The sequence below is a fragment of the Erigeron canadensis genome, chromosome 3 (genome assembly GCF_010389155.1).
Source record: "Erigeron canadensis isolate Cc75 chromosome 3, C_canadensis_v1, whole genome shotgun sequence".
In the NCBI taxonomy this organism is placed as follows: Eukaryota; Viridiplantae; Streptophyta; class Magnoliopsida; order Asterales; family Asteraceae; genus Erigeron; species Erigeron canadensis.
Window position 1 is genome coordinate 22,384,425 of NC_057763.1, and position 18,339 is coordinate 22,402,763.

Consider the following 18,339-nt stretch of genomic DNA (forward strand, 5'->3'; position numbering starts at 1 on the left):
TGGAAAAATTCATGGAGATGACACAGAAAAAAAATCTTATGTGGCAAAGTATAAAGATAGTTTTAAGTTGAGTACTTAGATGGCTTTAGAATGCTAGGATAACTACTGTTTTATTAGATATATAGATATGAATATAGTGAAGGGATCAAGTGAGATCCAACATATATGGTGAGAACCGTGAGAACCATTGAAAAATCATCTCTAAGGGCTTTGCCCTTAGAATTAAGGGCTACGCCCGTACCATATCTTGGATCACCGCCCATCAAATCCATACCATTCTCATATGCGTCAGGTGACAACCCCTTTAGAACGAATGTAGGGCAACACTCGTACCTTATACATACGTTTTCTTAACACGTGTCACACCCCACCTTAGGCGGAATTGTAGGATATGACGAAAAAATATAGCAATAGCACATGGACTTTAAAATAGAGTCATACTAAATGAATTCAAATAAATGTAAATTCCCACAAACGGAGAGTCTAGGCAACACGCCTCAAATAGCAAAGAAGTAACAATTGCAAATAGCGTTCAATGTTTCACATGCAATCTATGAGTCCATGAAGGATCTCTTTATTGGTCTTCCTAAAGTCCATAAGCTCAATCTTCTTAAGCATTGTTATTACCTGAAAATGTATGCTCGAAAATGTCAACATAACGTTGGTGAGTTCGTAGGTTTAAAGGAATACAAATGAGTTTGCTGTGCATGATATATCAAGTTTGGACAATAGTGTAAATATAAACATGTAGTAGCATACTAAATACTAATCAATGCCATCATAGTTATCCAACAACACAATCCCCATCACTCCTGCCAACAACTCAATCATGCTTTAAATACCAACAACTACCAGCTAGGGTATAAAGTTGGTCGATAGTTTTCCAATAGTCTTCAATAGATATCAAAAGACATCTATTGCATCAAAGAAATCAATACAAGCAAGCTAGCATACACATTACATAATTACACGTATTTGTCCATGAAAACAAACAAGTTTTGACACAGCTAGTAAAGAAATGAAAAGTATTTTGAGCATCATTTTCCCCCAAAGAAATAATATAAAAAAGGGGCCACGAAACTCACCTCAACAAGCAAGTAGTTATGCAAATCCAACAAGGTCGCTAGAATCTACACAACATATATATATAAACAAGTTACAATTATGGACATGGTCAAGAACCGTCCATTGTAACCCGTATTTGATGAAATACACATATGGCTACTTTCAAAATATTCACAACTGATTTGTCATATATTATTAAGTTACAAGTCACATAACTTAATATATAATATTTGTTTTAATGATTTAAGATTAAATTCTACAAGTTCATATTAACTCAAATTTTTGGTAACTTTATCTATTTTTTATTAGGACTAAACGAATGATTCAAGATTCCAAATCTTAACTACTGTTACCTTAGAGTGTTATATACTTACATGAATTTTTACATAATTTATTTGGCACGTTAACTATTTTTAAAAATTCAATGATTACAGACTAGTCAGAAAAATCACTATTTGCGCACAGAAAAGTTTTATAAAAGTTAAGGGCCTTCGAAGCTTCAAAAAAATCCAATTTTTTTACTGTACAATCTTAACATCTCAAAAACGTTTCTGGAGAAAAATAATTTTCCAGTTCATAAAATCGACCAAGATGTGACTATTTGAAGTCGACCAACATCTGTTCGGAAAACTCAGCTTTGCGCAGTTTTGTTATAAAATCCGTTTGACAACCTTAACCTTCATATTTTGACACGAAACCAATTCCACCAGAAAGTAGACTTCCTGAACTTAATTTTAGACACCAAAAACGTGACTTAACCATCTCCCATGACCAAGATACGACATCTTAAAGTTAATAAACTGAATCTGTCCAGATTCAGAAATAACCCAAACTTACTGTTTTAAAGACTACTACAACTAATATTCATATATAAACTTTCAAATCTTTCCAACACCTATTTACATCTGTTATTATGATTTCCATGCCTTCATAATTGAATTTTTTTAATTACATTAATTATTATGCTACAATAAATACGTAAACTTTTAACATTAATATGATTTATACTTCAAGCTTTTGATTTAACCCTAAAAAAAAACCCTTTCATTCATTATTATAAATTTGCCATAATATATATTCATCAAATAGGTTACTTATAAATAAAAATTAATAAATAAAAAGATATGCTTATATATATATATTAATAAATAAAAAGACTAATATATATGAAAAGAGAAGACAAGTGATTTTACCCCAAGATTGATGATCTTCTTCTTAGATACCTTGAAAAGAAAGAATAGAATATAATCTTTAAGAACTTTATTATTAATTGTAATTTAAATCAAGATTCAATAGAATTATAATTAAACTTACCAATAAATTATAGCTTTGATCTTGAGAGAGTTTTCCCTCTTTTTTTTCTTTGGGTCGACGGCAAGAAGGAGAAGAGAAACAAAAATAGTTTTTTTTTTTTGTTCGTTTAGGTATTTACTTATATTTATTATAAGGATAAGTGTTTTAGAGTTTGAATGTAATTAGGATATATTAATATATAATTTAACAAGAGTTCTAATAGAAATACAATTTCTCTTTTCTTTTTTTTTTCTTTTGGTCGTTGCCCCTCCCCCTTAAATGCTATACTTCCATTTTTATTTTTATTTTTTGTATAATCTTATTATTATTATTATTATTATTATTATTATTATTATTATTATTATTATTATTATTATTATTATCCTACTACTTGTATTGATTATAAATTACTTTGATAATTATTGATTTTTATTCACCACTAAACATCGTATAATAATTTATCAATGTCTAGAAATGGATATGACTAACAACTACGCGTCTAGAAATAGGGGAATAATTATAGTCATCTACCATGACCAAGATACAACCTCTTAAAGTTAATAAACTAAATTTGCAAATGGATTGCTTTGATTCGTTGATGTATCCTTGCTAAGTTTTCCTTGAGTCTTGTTGAAGCTTGTGGGTGCAATTAGTAATTGTGGTTCTACGTCTTCTTCCACAAGGTTTGATACTTCTTCTCTTTGTCGTCTTTGAGGTCTTCGTCGACAATCTGATGCATAATGTCCAAGTTTCTTGCAATTATAGCATCTTACATTATTCACATTCCTTGTAAATCCTTCTTGATCTTGAGGGGATTTATTTTCTTCATTGTAGCTCTTGAATGTATCTTTCGAATAATTATCGTTTCTTCCATGTTGTATTTGAATTGTCATAGCCTCGGTTATGTGGTGGAACATATCTTCCTCTTCCTTGATTATCATAGTGATGTCTTCGACCATTGTTGTTGTCATGTTTTGTAAATAATAATTTATCTTGATGATCGAAAATCTTTCCTTTCTTAACCTTTATCCTTTCTTCGAAGGTTTTTAATCTTCCAATGGCTTCGTCCAAAGTCAGTTTATCTAGATCCGAGTATTGCTCAATTGACGCCACAATTTGAATGAACCTCTCTGGTACAGAATTTAACAGTTTTCGCACACGGGTTGCATCATCGAGGGTTGATCCAAGACTTGTCATCTGTCATGTAATACTTGTCATTTTCGCAGTGAATGAATCAATGGTTTCATCTTCCTCAATTTGTAACATCTCAAATTCGGATTTGTGAGTTTGTAGTTTTGCCTTTTGTACTCGATCTACTCCAACATTTCAAGTCTTTAATGTATCCCAAACTTCTTTTGCATTTGCACAACTTGCTACTTGCAACATCATATCTTCAGGTAATCCTTGAAATAGATACCCAATCGCGGTTTTGTTTCGCTTTTCATCAGCTTTACTTTTATCGGACGCGACCATTTCCCATAGACCATTTGCTTGTAAAATGATCTTCATTCTTATTGACCATATCGTATAGTTTGTTGTCGTCAACAACGGGCATTGAAGATAGTGTGTCGATCCTATTCCCTTATCGTTATTCGAACTCTCCGAATCTTCTTTTCCAATACTTATTTATTTAAGAGTTTCTAAAACAATCTTTTTATAAAATAAGTCTTTCGAAAATTACAATTATTTATAAAACCTTTTGTGATATCAACAATAATATAAAGATTTTGTAGTTCCAAATTTTTACTTGAACTTTTCAATAAATCAAGCCCACTAACTTTTGAATCAAAATGCAGTTCAATTTATTTGAGAGTATAATACGTTTTGTATGGGCTATAATAAACTTGATTACTTAATTAATAGAAACAAGATAAGTTTGAATAATAAAACCTGGGAATTATAAATCTGTATCCTTCCTTATATGTGTTAGGAACTTGGGTCTGATTAAACACACACACAAACTGAAATCTGAAAATCAAACAGAAAATAAATAACACGAAGATTTAACGTGGTATCTCACACACGGTATGTGTGTGAACTAATCCACGGGGGGCAACTAGGGTTTTTCTTTTATTGAGTGATAAAAAATTACATGTACAAGAGCTGAATATAAATAGGCTACATAATTAGGGTTAAAATACTTGTTCCCCAAGTAACCTAAAAAACCAGGCCTAATTTAATTAAGGCTGGCTGCGCAGCAGCCCATTCTGGAATTCTGTAGCCCTTAAGTGGGCCTAAGACAACATACGACTCACAATCTGTTGGTAGACACCCGTTCTTTTCCTCTTCTCCAAACGGTTCCTTATCCTTTTTTGATGCAATCTGCTTCCCCCTTCTTCTTGTTTTTACGCACAAAAAACCCCCAAAAATTAAGGTTCTTCTTTCTTCACTGGTCCGTGATTCACTGATCAACGAACGGTGTTCTTCTTCTTTCTCTGATCGAATTTATGTTCAATTTCTTTTTCTTCTTTTCTGATAGTCGGATTGAAACAAAGTTTCAATTTTGTAATCTGATCGAAAAACTTCGATGGTCTGTTGTTCGGTAACGGCGAACAAAATCGGTTTCTTTTCTTGCTTTCTGATTGAAACGGTTATGTTTCAATGTTTGTTAACTGATCGAAAAAAACGGTTTCGATATTTCAGTTGTTCGGTAACGGCGAACAAAATAGACTGATTTCTTCTGTTGTTTGATTACGGCAAGCAACTTTATGGATAGGTTATAAACGGCGATTGAAACGACAATCGGAAAAAAACTGAAAATCGGTGATTGAAGGCGGCAATCAAAATGGTTGTAACGGCGATTGAGAACAGCAATCGAAGTTGTTGTAAGCGGTGATTGAAAACGACAATCAAATGGTTGTAAACGGCGATTGAGAACGGAAATCGAAATGACTGAAAAACGGCAGTCAATTAAACAGCAATTGAGTAAAAACGGTACTCAATTGTAAGGAATGTTTTCTGATTTAGTTAAAACGAAAAACTGGTGATTTGGGGTTGATTCCAAATCACGAAAACTGTGCTCTGATACCACTGTTGTCCCAGTAGGATCAAGAACAAGAAATATGTAATAAACTTTGTGTATAGAATGAATTGTCGTTGTTACACACTTGTAAATTTGTCTATACGTAATATCCTATATATACTAGTTGAATGGTTACAAGTGAACCATTGTGTCTATTCGGTGGTGGTGTTTGGTGTTAACCGCCACCCTTTCCTACGGTGGTGATGGTTGTGTCTTTTGGCCAACCATTACACCCTTTCAAGTATTATCTAATTACACCTTCTAATTACATACTAATATAATCATGCCTATAAGTCTTCGTTTTTAACTATGTCAATGGTTAATTCCAACATTGTGTTTTTTTTATATAAACCCTCATAAATCACTTTATTTAAGAATTACATGACTGATCGAACGTATAAAACTTAATCACCTTTGACAAACTAAGTACTCCGTATCTACTAGAAAATTACAAAATTTGTACAAAAGTGTTTGGGAGCAGCCAGAAGAACTGGGCAATAAAGACATGCAATCTTGATCCTAGTTGTCGTGTCCAAAGTCTTATCTTAGGTAGAGAAACTAGAAGTAGACTTTTTTCTTTTACAATTACACTAAAGCTTTTTGCCGGCTAACAAAGGTTGAATCAGTGACCTGCTGCATAACCACCTTATTGGCAATAGTTTAAGCCAACTACAGAACAATAACAAAGATGAGATTGGAAAAAAGATGAGTTATATCGGGGCATAATGTAACAACCGCCTTAGAAATAATTTAAATAAATCCATGATATGTTCTAGTTTCGAATATGTGCTCACATGAAGGTCTATTCAATCTTAAATCTTAAATTATAAGACGCGTCTATGGTCTATTGTGATAAGAATATTAGGTTTCAAGACGTAAGCGATTTCATTCAAGAAATTCTAGTCCGAAAATGTTTCATTTAGACCCTACATTTAATAGAATCATTAATTAAGGGAAAACTATAAAAGGGTTAGAAAACCCCATTTTTCCACTTCTTCACCATTTTCTCCCCATCTCACCTCTCTCTCTCTCTCTAAAAACACACACATACATTCACCATCTTCACCCACAAAATTCATCATTTGATTTTGAGTTGTTAAACCAAGATTTCTTGCATTTTTAGCTTCTTTGTGATAATCAAAACATATTTCTAGTCCCGATTTTCAGGTAACAACAACAAATTTTGAGATTTTCATCAAAATAAAAGTTTACTTTTCAAGTGTATGTTCTTGATGATTTGGTCCATTTTTGGTGTAAAAATCGTGTTAAAAGTTAGTGGGTTTGGGTCTAAAAGTGTTTAGTAACCTTTTCGTGATCAAATCTGGGTCGTAAACATGTTTTAATCTTCAAGACTCTCGTTTTTGTTAGAACAGTCCCAAATTCGTCCTAAAAACACTTAAAACGAATTTAGTATCCTAGAAACGAATTTAAGTCTTCCAAAATGAAGTTAAGCCTCAAAACAAACTTAAGCTCCAAACAATTTTAAGTCCTCAAACGAATCTAATCCTATCTTCGTTCAGATACACCTTACGAATTTAAAGTCTATTTTCGTTCAGATACACCTTACGAATTTAAAGTCTATTTTCGTTCAGATACACCTTACGAATTTAAAGTCTATTTTCGTTCAATTACACCTTACGAATTTAATCTTCGTTCAGCTACACTTTACGAATTTAAACCCTATTTTCGTTAGTTGTAGAAATCAGATTTTATACTTAGTTGTAATCCAAGTCTATCATGTACAAGGAAACCCTAATTAAGGTATAATCAAGACATATTCGATCTTGTTTATCAAAGTGCGAGTTCAAAGACGTTCATTACGAGTCTAGTGTATGAAAAACACTGTTGAGTCAAACGTTTAAAGATCTTTAGTGAACCAAATCATCAGTACATCAAGGACACTTAGTGAATAAATAATCACGAGAACTAATACATGTATCCATCTATGCTCAATGGTTTGTGATTAGGTTGATATCAAGACATACTTGGATTCGAGTAGATATATTTTACTATATCTGTGTTTATACTCTGTGCTCGCAGAACTAAGTTGTAGCAGATCACTGTGAGTCTTCGTAGCCCCTTTTTCTTTACTTATTTCAGGGTGAAAGGAATACTACTTATGCTTTTATACATGCCGTAACTACTTTTACTACTCTTCGGCTATTTGACTACTTGATACTACTAGCCGGTCCTATTGAGGATTGTGTGTGCTCTATTGATACTACTAGCCGGTCCTATTGAGGATTGTGTGTGCTCTATTGATACGACTAGCCGGTCCTATTGAGGATTGTGTGTGCTCTATTGATACTACTAGCCGGTCCTATTGAGGATTGTGTGTGCTCTATTGATACCATTAGCCGGTCCTATCGAGGATTGTGTGTGCTCTATTGATACTACTAGCCGGTCCTATTGAGGATTGTGTGTGCTCTATTGATACTACTAGCCGGTCCTATTGAGGATTGTGTGTGCTCTATTGATACCATTAGCCGGACCTATCGAGGATTGTGTGTGCTCGCTTACTTATGTGCAAGTTGGTCACTAGCCACTACATACTACTTTACACTTGAGATCTATTGACGGCATAAAATGCTTTTATACTACTTGTTTATACTCAAACCTACGAACTCACCAACCTTTGTGTTGACTCTTTTAAGTATTCCTTTCAGGTAATCAGGCTAATCGTGGCTAGGAGTGGTAGCATGGGACTATTAGCAGACTTCAGGATTTAGGGTTGGAGTTTGCATGCTTGTACTTTGTGTTAGGTGGCAATATGCCCAATCGTGTCCCCTGCGTGGGAACTTTTCGTACTTGATTTGATCATCTTTGTTGAACTTGTGTGTAATAACTACTACTATGCTTGTTTGGTTATGAAATTGACTATTTATGTTTATTCTAAGCACTCATTCAGTATTCCTATGTAACATCCATGTGCGCGTGTGTTTTATCTTACATCCCGAGTTTTCCGCCACTGTCAGGGTGTTACAGATTGGTATCAGAGCCGTGGTTATAGTGAATTAGGTGGTTTGCCTAGACTATAACTTAGGAACCGCACGTAGCATGCATGATAGGAATTATGTGTGCATTCAAACTCTATGGATTTTATCTATATCTGCGATATTCATGCTATTATACCCATTCATGCGCAGACCCTAGAACCATGCTACCTTGCCACGTGTACTCATGCTATTGGTATTCGATCTATGAGATGTGTTAAATTTAAATAATAATAATAAGTTAGCGATATGAAGTGTTGTTAGCAAGGAAGTATGGCGATATATCATCACAGAAAAGCCTGATCAACTTTTCGCGTGTGGTATATTTTCTATGGACTTGATGGCAACATGGATCGTGCCTTAGATGGTTAGAGTGTGGTAGCAACTCTGGCATGTTCAATAGGTATTGGTCGGGTGGAGGGTTAGCCGCTGGTACACCCTGTATACATACCTTTGCCAATATCTAGGGAGCATGTCAGTACCGTGAGCCGACTTTGCATTAGATGTACTAGAGGTGTGGAGGGTTAGCCACTGGTACACCCTGTATACATACACCGCTAGTGCAACGGATGTAGGTGTTAGATCCGGACCACACTTGGGCTGTCGAAAAGTAATCGGATTTTAAAACAAATAAAATAAAATAAAAAATTCATTTAAGTTGAAATGGTTGTAGTATTTATCTTGCAAACTATCTTTCATGAAACGAATATTCTATTGTAATATTACTCTGTGCTGCATGATTGATATTGATGATAATGTTCACTTTTCAGACATAATGCTCAATCTCTTGAATTACATGTGATATTGAAAGTAAAATGTTTAGGATTCTAGAAAATTAACACGAGTGTGTTGAGAGTGCGTAATTGACGTCACGAACGACTATTCCTTCATTCTAACGCCGAACCCGTCTTTTCCTAATATAGGAAAAATGGTGCGAACAAGAGCAAACCCGAATGTCGAAGCACAAGATAATGGTGTTGGTCGTGGTAACCCTGGAGGTGGTCGTGGCAACCCGAGAGGAGGTCGTGGAAGGCAACAAGGAAGAGGCCGTGGTAGAGGTCGTGGTGGCCGTGGTGATGGCATGGGTTATGGTGAGAACCCTGATTTAGCTACTATCATTGCAGAACAGTTAGCAGCTTCAATGCCTACTATCATCGAACAAGTGACTGCTGCAATGGGTGCTGCCCCGAACCAGAACCGAAGAGCACCTGAAGTTGAAGCTGAACCTGTAAGAGTTGCACCGCAACAAGTGAATCAAGAACCAGAGAACTTTGACCCCGAAGTGGAGTTTGTTGATGATGGTGTGTATGTGGGCCCTGGACCCAGAAGATTTCCTAGAAATGATGAGTATGCTATGGGGAGAAGAGGTTGCAGTTACACCGAGTTTAAGAAGTGTGGTCCCCCATATTTCAATGAAGAGGAGGAGCTGGTGTGTTTATGAAGTGGTTGGAGAAACTGGAGGCAGTCATGGATATAAGTGAATGTCCATCTCATTAGAGGGTAAGATTCACTGGAGGTTCATTCACCGATGATGCACTGTCATGGTGGAATACTTTGTTAAGGGCCCGTGGAAGAACTACTACTTTCAAGACACCATGGGATCAATTTAAAGAGATGATGAAGAACCGATTTTGTCCACTAAATGAGATGCAGAAGATTGAGCAAGAGTTCTGGCACCACACCATGGTGGGATCGGGCCATGCAGAATATACTAGCAAGTTTCAAGAGTTGGCTAGATTGGTACCACATTTGGTGACTTCTGAGTCAAAGTTGATTGAGAGATACATCTATGGTCTCATTCCTCAGATCCGTAACACCCTGACTGGCATTCCTCCTTACTCGATTGAAGAAGCAATTCGAGGAACCAGTGCCATGACTGATGACTTGGTTAGGGCTGGGACACTGACAAGGTCTGCAGAGAAGAAGAGAGACTTTGGTGAACCCAGTAAAAGAAGGGACTTCAGAGCTGACAAGAGGGTCAGAGTTGGGAAGGTGTTTGCAGCAGTCGAGCCGGGGCAGAAGGCGTATGTTGGCCAATTTCCACAGTGTGCTACTTGTACTTATCATCATTCAGCAACAGTGCCATGCCGATTTTGTCAAAATTGTCAGAAGTTTGGACATTTGGCTAGAGATTGCAGGATTGCCAGAGCTCCAGCAGCACCACCTCATGTAGCACCGTTGAACGCTAGAAACCCACCAGTCAATCGCGGAGGATGCTACAAGTGCGGTAGCACTGATCACTACCGGAATGTTTGCCCAAGAGTTGCTAGACGACCCATTCCAGCCGTAGCTAATCAGAATCCATTGCAGATTGCAGCACCAAATCCTCCCAGAGTTAACCAAGCCCAGCAGGCCAGGGGCCGAGTCTTTGCCTTGAACGCAGTAGAAGCTGCTAACGATCCTAACGTTGTCACGGGTACATTTCTCTTAAATAATCATCTAGCTACTGTGTTATTTGATTCGGGTGCCGACTATAGTTTTATCTCCACTAACTTCGTGTGTATTATTAACGTGAAACCCATCTGTACTCATGCTTGCTATGAAATAGAGGTAGCTAGTGGTGAAACCTCTAAACTTGACAAATTTGTGCCTAAATGTGTGTTAACACTAGATACTCATTCATACTATATAGATCTAATCCCGTTTGAAATGGGTAGCTTCGATGTAATAGTAGGGATGGATTGGTTATCCCGGGTAGATGCAACCATTGTATGTCGTGCAAAAATTCTTAGAATCCCCTTAAGTGGGGGAGAGGTATTAGAAATTCAAGGCGAGAGACCCGAGTCACACAAACAGATCCTAATGAGCACAACAACTGAAGTAACCAAACTAGTTGATATACCAATAGTTCGTGAATTTCCCGATGTCTTTCCTGATGACATCCAGGGATTACCCCCGTCTCGCCAAGTCGAATTCCGAATCGATCTCATTCCTGACGCTATGCCGGTAGCAAAGACACCATATCGTTTAGCACCTTCTGAAATGCAAGAACTCGAGTCACAGTTGTAAGAGTTACAAGATAAGGGATTCATTCGACCAAATTCATCGCCATGGGGCGCACCGATACTATTTGTAAAGAAGAAGGACGGATCTTTTCGCATGTGCATTGATTATCGTGAGCTCAACAAGTTAACCATTAAGAATCGATATCCTTTACCGCGCATCAATGATTTGTTTGATCAATTGCAAGGCGCAAAGTACTTCTCAAAAATCGATCTTCGATCGGGCTATCATCAGTTAAGAGTTCGTGAAGAAGACGTACCGAAAACGGCGTTTAGCACGAGATATGGACACTTTGAGTTCTTAGTGATGCCTTTCGGTCTGACGAACGCGCCCACCGTTTTTATGGATCTCATGAACCGTGTATGTAGACCCTACCTTGATAAATTCATCATCGTATTCATCGACGACATCCTCATTTATTCCAAGACGAAGCAAGAGCATGAAGTGCACTTGAGGAAAGCATTAGAACTTCTGAGAACTTCTTAGAATTAAGGGCTACACCCGTACCGTAACAACCGTCATCATATCTTGCATCACTGCCCATCAAATCCATACCATTCTCATATGCATCCGGTGACAACCCCTTTAGAACGAATGTAGGGCAACGCTCGTACCGTATACATACGTTTTCTTAACACGTAACCCGTATGATTTTTTACAAAAAAAAAAAATTTAATTTTTTTTTTAAAGAGTTTTTGTTAAAAGAGAATAAAAAACAAAAAAAAGTTTCAAAAAATGAATAAAATAAAATAAAAAACAAAAAAAAAAAGAGGGAGAGAAACAAGTGGTTCTCACGGTTCTCTTCATATTTGTGGTTCTCACATTAATCCTACCCTATATATATATATATAGTTTCCTTATTTTGAGAACCATTTTTTTTGTAAGAACCATGAGAACTCTTAAATAATATATTTGTTCACATGTTTTTTTTGTTCATTCACACGTGAAATGATATAAAAAGGTATGTTATAGAAGAAACGTTTTTAAAAAACCTTCATGAAGCAATTGATGTACGATGATTTTCATGATACACGGTGTTTATCACTAAAGAAAAACCTATCGTTTTATTTATTTTACCTTAATTTTATTTTACCTAACTAATCTTTTTAAAAATTTTCCTAACTACAAGATCAAGACAAGTGACAAAATTAAGAATTGGAATTACGAAAAAGAGTTATTAGAATTCACATGTCATATTTGAATAATTTTAAGAGTTTTCTAAAAGAAAGCATTTCACGTAATTATTTTTTTTGATAATTTATCTTCTTGTTTTTTATATTTAGGGCACAGGACCCAACCCCTATTTTTATCTTCTAGTAATTATGTTCATAAATTTATATTTTTTTGAGTTAATTGCATATAACGTTCACGTGGTTTACACAAATTCGTGGTTTACATCCTTCTTAGTTTTTTTTTTGTGTTTTCCATCCTTGTCTCAAGAATTATTAACGAATTATGTCCTTTTTCCTTAACGCCATTACTTTCTTGCCGTTAACAGGTTGCTCGTGCCCCACACGTGAAGGCTTTTTTTTCTTTTTGTCTTTTTCTTTCCCACATGGACGTTTTATGCAAATTACTTCTTTATCTTTATCTTTTTTCATTTTTATACTTTTTTTTAAAAGATTAATTATTACTTGTACATGTAACTAACTATGATTAAATGTCTATGTTATTTAAAGATCTCGTATATGTCAATATCATATAATGAACTTTCATACCTCGATTAATAAGTGTACTTGGGTATTTGTGGCAACCATATAAGCTAACACTTGTAAGTTTTTTGGTTTTTATTATTAAAAAATAGATTACTACATGTGGATGTAACTAACAATGACTAAATATCTATGTTATTAAAAGTTTCGTATAATGTCGATGTCATGTAATGAACTTTCACATCCCGGTGATTGGATGTATCTGACTAGTCAAAAACTTATAAGTGATAGCTTATATGGTTGCCACATACCAATGTTTTAAATACCGGTAAATACCAGACAGTATTACCGGTACTAGAGGGTACTACGGTATTTTAAGTCCGACATTTTTCTGGTATTTTCACTATTCAATACCGGCCGGTCTTTCTGGTATTCCTGGTATATTTCGGTATTTTCAAACAAAAATTAAAAACTGAATTTTTTAAAAAAATTATTTTTATGATACTTTAATGTTATTTTTTTTTTGTTATTTGTGAACTTTAAAACTTATATTATGTTATGAAATACCTATTTGGCATTATCTTTTGGTGGATTATAATTGTATTTTACCTATTTTTGTTAAATTATAACAAGTTTTGTAGAATTTTTATACAAAAATAAAATAAACTAAAAATAGTCGTACCGAACGGTATTTCCGGTAGTACCGGAAAACTTTTCGACACCGGTATGATTAAAATACCGGTTTTTAAAACATTGCCTGTAACATCCCGAACTTTTCGTGTTTGACTATTTGACCTTCCGTTAGTTAACGTGAGGTTCGTTAAATAAATGTGCCTTATATGTGATTATATGATTAAATTCTTATTTATTTAATATGAATAGTAAATGTGATGTTTAATGAAATTAATCAAAGTGACGTTAAGTAGTTAAGTGCTTGTTAGTGTGATAAGACTCCTGGTAGAAAGATAAGCTAAGAAAGTTAAGATTAGAAGTTGAGGGGTCCTAAGTGTAAGATTGTAATGGCTGGCTAGGGATTAGAAGGCAATTAGGCAACCCTAATTGTCACAAATCTATTGTAACTAGTGTGTGAGAAAAGCCCTAGCTGATCCTTCCTTTCTCCAAGTAAAGATTCAATCGTTTCGTGCCGTTTTGATCAAGGATTGTTTAGATCTTGAGTCCCCTACGTCAAGTACAGGTAATATAGATGATTTCCCTTTGATTTGTGATCATATGATTCACTTTTATGGATTTAATTCAGTTCTTAGGGTTTGGAGAATGGATAGGGGTTGTTGATAATCATTTGTGGTTAATTAATCGAGTTTTGATAGTAAGAATGGTTGTTTAATGTGACCTAATGATCCATTTTTGTTAACAACTCGTCCATGGAGCAATTGATGGTGCCAAATCATCAATTAGGTCTTAAAAGAGTCTTCTTTTTGGTGTAAAACCTTTTTTTGGAAAAAATGACAAAAGGAGACTAACTACCTGGGGTAATAGTCTAGAAATGAACAAACGTTGAGAATAGACAAAAAGAGGCTACGTACCTGGGATAATAGTCTCGAAGTAGACAAAAAGAGACAACTTACCAGGAGTAATAGTAAAAAAGGAGACTATTATCTGGAATGATGGTAATTAAAGGGTATGCGACACGTATTTAGACTGTAGGTCAGTTTAGTTTCGTTATACTCATAAATCCGTCCTATGTTGATTATAGGTAGTCGGGAATACTTGCAAAGCTCTGCGACACGTATTTAGACTGTAGGTCAGTTTAGTTTCGTTATACTCATAAATCCGTCCTATGTTGATTATAGGTAGTCGGGAATACTTGCAAAGCTCGGTTACTTACGTTGTCATTTGTTGTACGCTTCTACGAGGTAAGATACACTACATTGACACACTGAGGGTTCAACAAAAACATAGTTTTCATATAATAACTTCTCAATTGATATCTTATTTACTTATGGTTAATCAGGATTATACGGGAGGAGATATGGGCTATGTATATGCATATTGAAGCCTGAAATGCTACCCCAAAGATATGTGACGTTATGATATGATATGAAATGCTTTGAGTTATTATGAAATACGTTATGTGATGAACTATGTTATGCAATGAAAGATGATATGCAATGATATGCTATGAGATGTTATGTAATTGTATATGAAATGCAATGACATGTGATGTGTAACGATATGAGATATATGATAAGGTACGTGATGTGACCATGCATGATATGTAATGATACTTAATATGTATATGTGCATGTGTAAATGTGAGATATTATGATTACATGGCTTGTACATCTAGTTCACTAGACTTGTAAGTTGTCATGACACGTGCACGTTTAAGGGCCCAGGCGTTAATGAGATGTGATGTGATATGTGATTAATGTTTAGGTAATGTGAACGCCTAAATTTTACGTGATGCAAATGCTCGAGCTATTTTGCAGAGATGAAAGGGTTAAGCTTAACCCGTACGTGCCTTTGCCAGGGTAGTACGTTTGATGTCGTTGCTTGGGTGGCACCTTGCGACGAGGTACAACGTGCAAATTAATACGGGAGGTCTTACCAACCCCACTTGTCTTGAACATACGAATTACTCCAGGATTGGCTTGCCATTCCTTAACGACATTGATGTACAGCCGTAAGGTTGTCCATCTGGTCGGGTGTGACTTATGTCACACTTATAAAGGTGTATACGATTTATGTGATGAGTGACTTATGTCACGCCTAATGTAAGTGGCTTATGTCACACTATACAATGATGCTTATAAGTTATATGTTAAGTAAAAGATGATTAGGCACAGTTAGGTGATTCAACCTATGATGATGATGTTTGATGCGATGATATGCTATGGATGATGTGATGCATCGATGTGATATGTGCCTTGACGATGTAATTATGACTTTTATATGATGTTTTAAATGGACAAATGTTTTATAAACTTTGTGTTATCTTACTTAGCTAATTCGTTAGCTAACACTTGCTCTTTTAAAACGTGTTGTTCCCTCAGGTCCAACATTAGTGAGCAGGTTGATGTGAGAAGATGTGAGGCATGGGTAGATGATCTTGAAGCTGGCTATAGTTTACCCATAGTGGCTGCTCGCTTTAGACATTTGCTTTATGTTTAGATGATAATGACTTGTATTGATAATGTGGTCGGTTGTTTAATGTTGGGCAACCGATGGGTTTTCATTTGAACTTATTGTGATGATATGGCTAGTAACGCCATTTAATGAATAAACCAAACCGATTTTGCTGGTTTGGACTTTTAAAGTTTACTTCCGCTTTCTTTTAACGTCGTTAGGCGAAAGTTTTTGAAAATCCATATTTTTAAACGACGGGTGTTACACTGCCACATATACTCAAGTACATTTACTAACTGGGATATGAAAGTTCATTATATGATATTGACATATACAAGGTCTTTAAATAACACAGACATTTAGTCACAGTTAGTTACATTTACAAGTAATAATCTTTTAAAAAAAAGTATAAAAATGAAAGAAGATAAAAGATAAAAAAGTTATTTGCATAAAACGTCCATGTGGTTTGCACACCAAGTTGCATAAAATGTCTCTGCGAAGAAAGAAAATGTAACACCCGTCGTTTAAAAACCTGGATTTTCAAAAACTTTCGCTTAACGGCGTTTAATAATAGCAGAAAAGGATCTCATATAAATCTGCCCATCCATAACCGGATGAAACATTTGAAAACATTCGGTGTTACTACATGCATCATCGAAATAATAAAAGAAAATCCAAGTCTTGACACCAACATAAATACCAAACATTATTACATAGTCTTTAATCATAATATCGTAAATGAAGTAGCCAAACAAAAGGCTAAGGGTAGCTTAAGCATCAATAACATAAATGTTATCGTCTTTAATGTCTCTACCCATCCTCACCAAGCTATCCTTTCTTTAGCTCCAAACTCATCTAATCTGATGGCACAACATTTTTAAAGAGCAAGTGTTAGCTAATAAAGTGTTAGCTAATAAATTAGCAAAGTAAGAATAACATATTTGAAAACATTTGCCAATTAGATATATTAACAAAAACATATCATCGTTATATGTTAATATCACATGAGCATCATAAACATTATAAACATAAGAAACACCATGAACATCATAAGCATCATATAGCATAACACATCAGGAATTCATCGTAGTCCTAAATGTGCCTATCATTATAAAGCTTTACTTTTCATCTTTCTTTACTTTCTTTCTTTCTTTCTTTACTTTTCTTTTGCCTAGACGTAGGCTATGTGACATAAGCCACACATACTTAGGGATGTGGGGTTGTGTGTAGGCGGTCATAGACCATACAAGGAGTCCTCACACCCAACATGATGGGTAACCAATAAGGGGTCCATTGGCATCGTTAAAGAAAGACAAAGTCATTTCCAACTTAATAAACCGTTTATGCCTTTACGCATTGGTGGTTAGTTACTCCATCCAAAATAAACAAAAATAACTATGCCACAAGGAGCAACTCAAGTGACCATGTACGCACTAGCTTTACAACTAGCACGGGTTAAGCTTAACACAACTTTAAATATGCTCGAGACTTCTTTATTACATTAGTTTAGGCTACACTTTCACCTAAACTATTCACTTTTATCTTTACTTTTTATTAACGTAGGCTACACATTCACCTAAGTTAATCACATAGCATCTTTACTTTAGGACCCTTAACGTGCACGTGAACATGGCAATCCTAATCAAAGGACTAGTGACTAGGTGATCAAGCCACACATATAATCATATTATAAACATGTCACCATTACGTGTTCACATATCAAAAGCATAACATTATATCATGATCATTTAGCTTAAGCATAACATCGTATCATGATCACATAACATAAACATTGCATCATATCATATACACATTTCATAAGCGTATCATCATTCCATAATATGGGAACATACCTTATGCCTTTGCAACCTGCATATACATGTCATTCATCATAGAAAGGTAAGCATCATATCCCATATCAACCTCCCATAATCCCCTTTACTTTACTTTTAATCATACATAAACGTTTGGAAGGTTTTAATTATGAAAAACGTGTTTTGTTGTACCACCAGGTGACAAAAGATGTTATTTTACCTTGGTACAACTTATGAGCCTGTTATTAACTAATTATAGTGCTTGCCTAGTGCTCCCGACTACCTATAATGAGTATAAGATCGACATATAAGCTAAACAAAGTGTTTTGTGCAAACTAGGCATCAGGTGCACCACACCACCTACTTGGTGCGTCGCACCAATCAATCAGAAAACTTAGATCAGATACAGG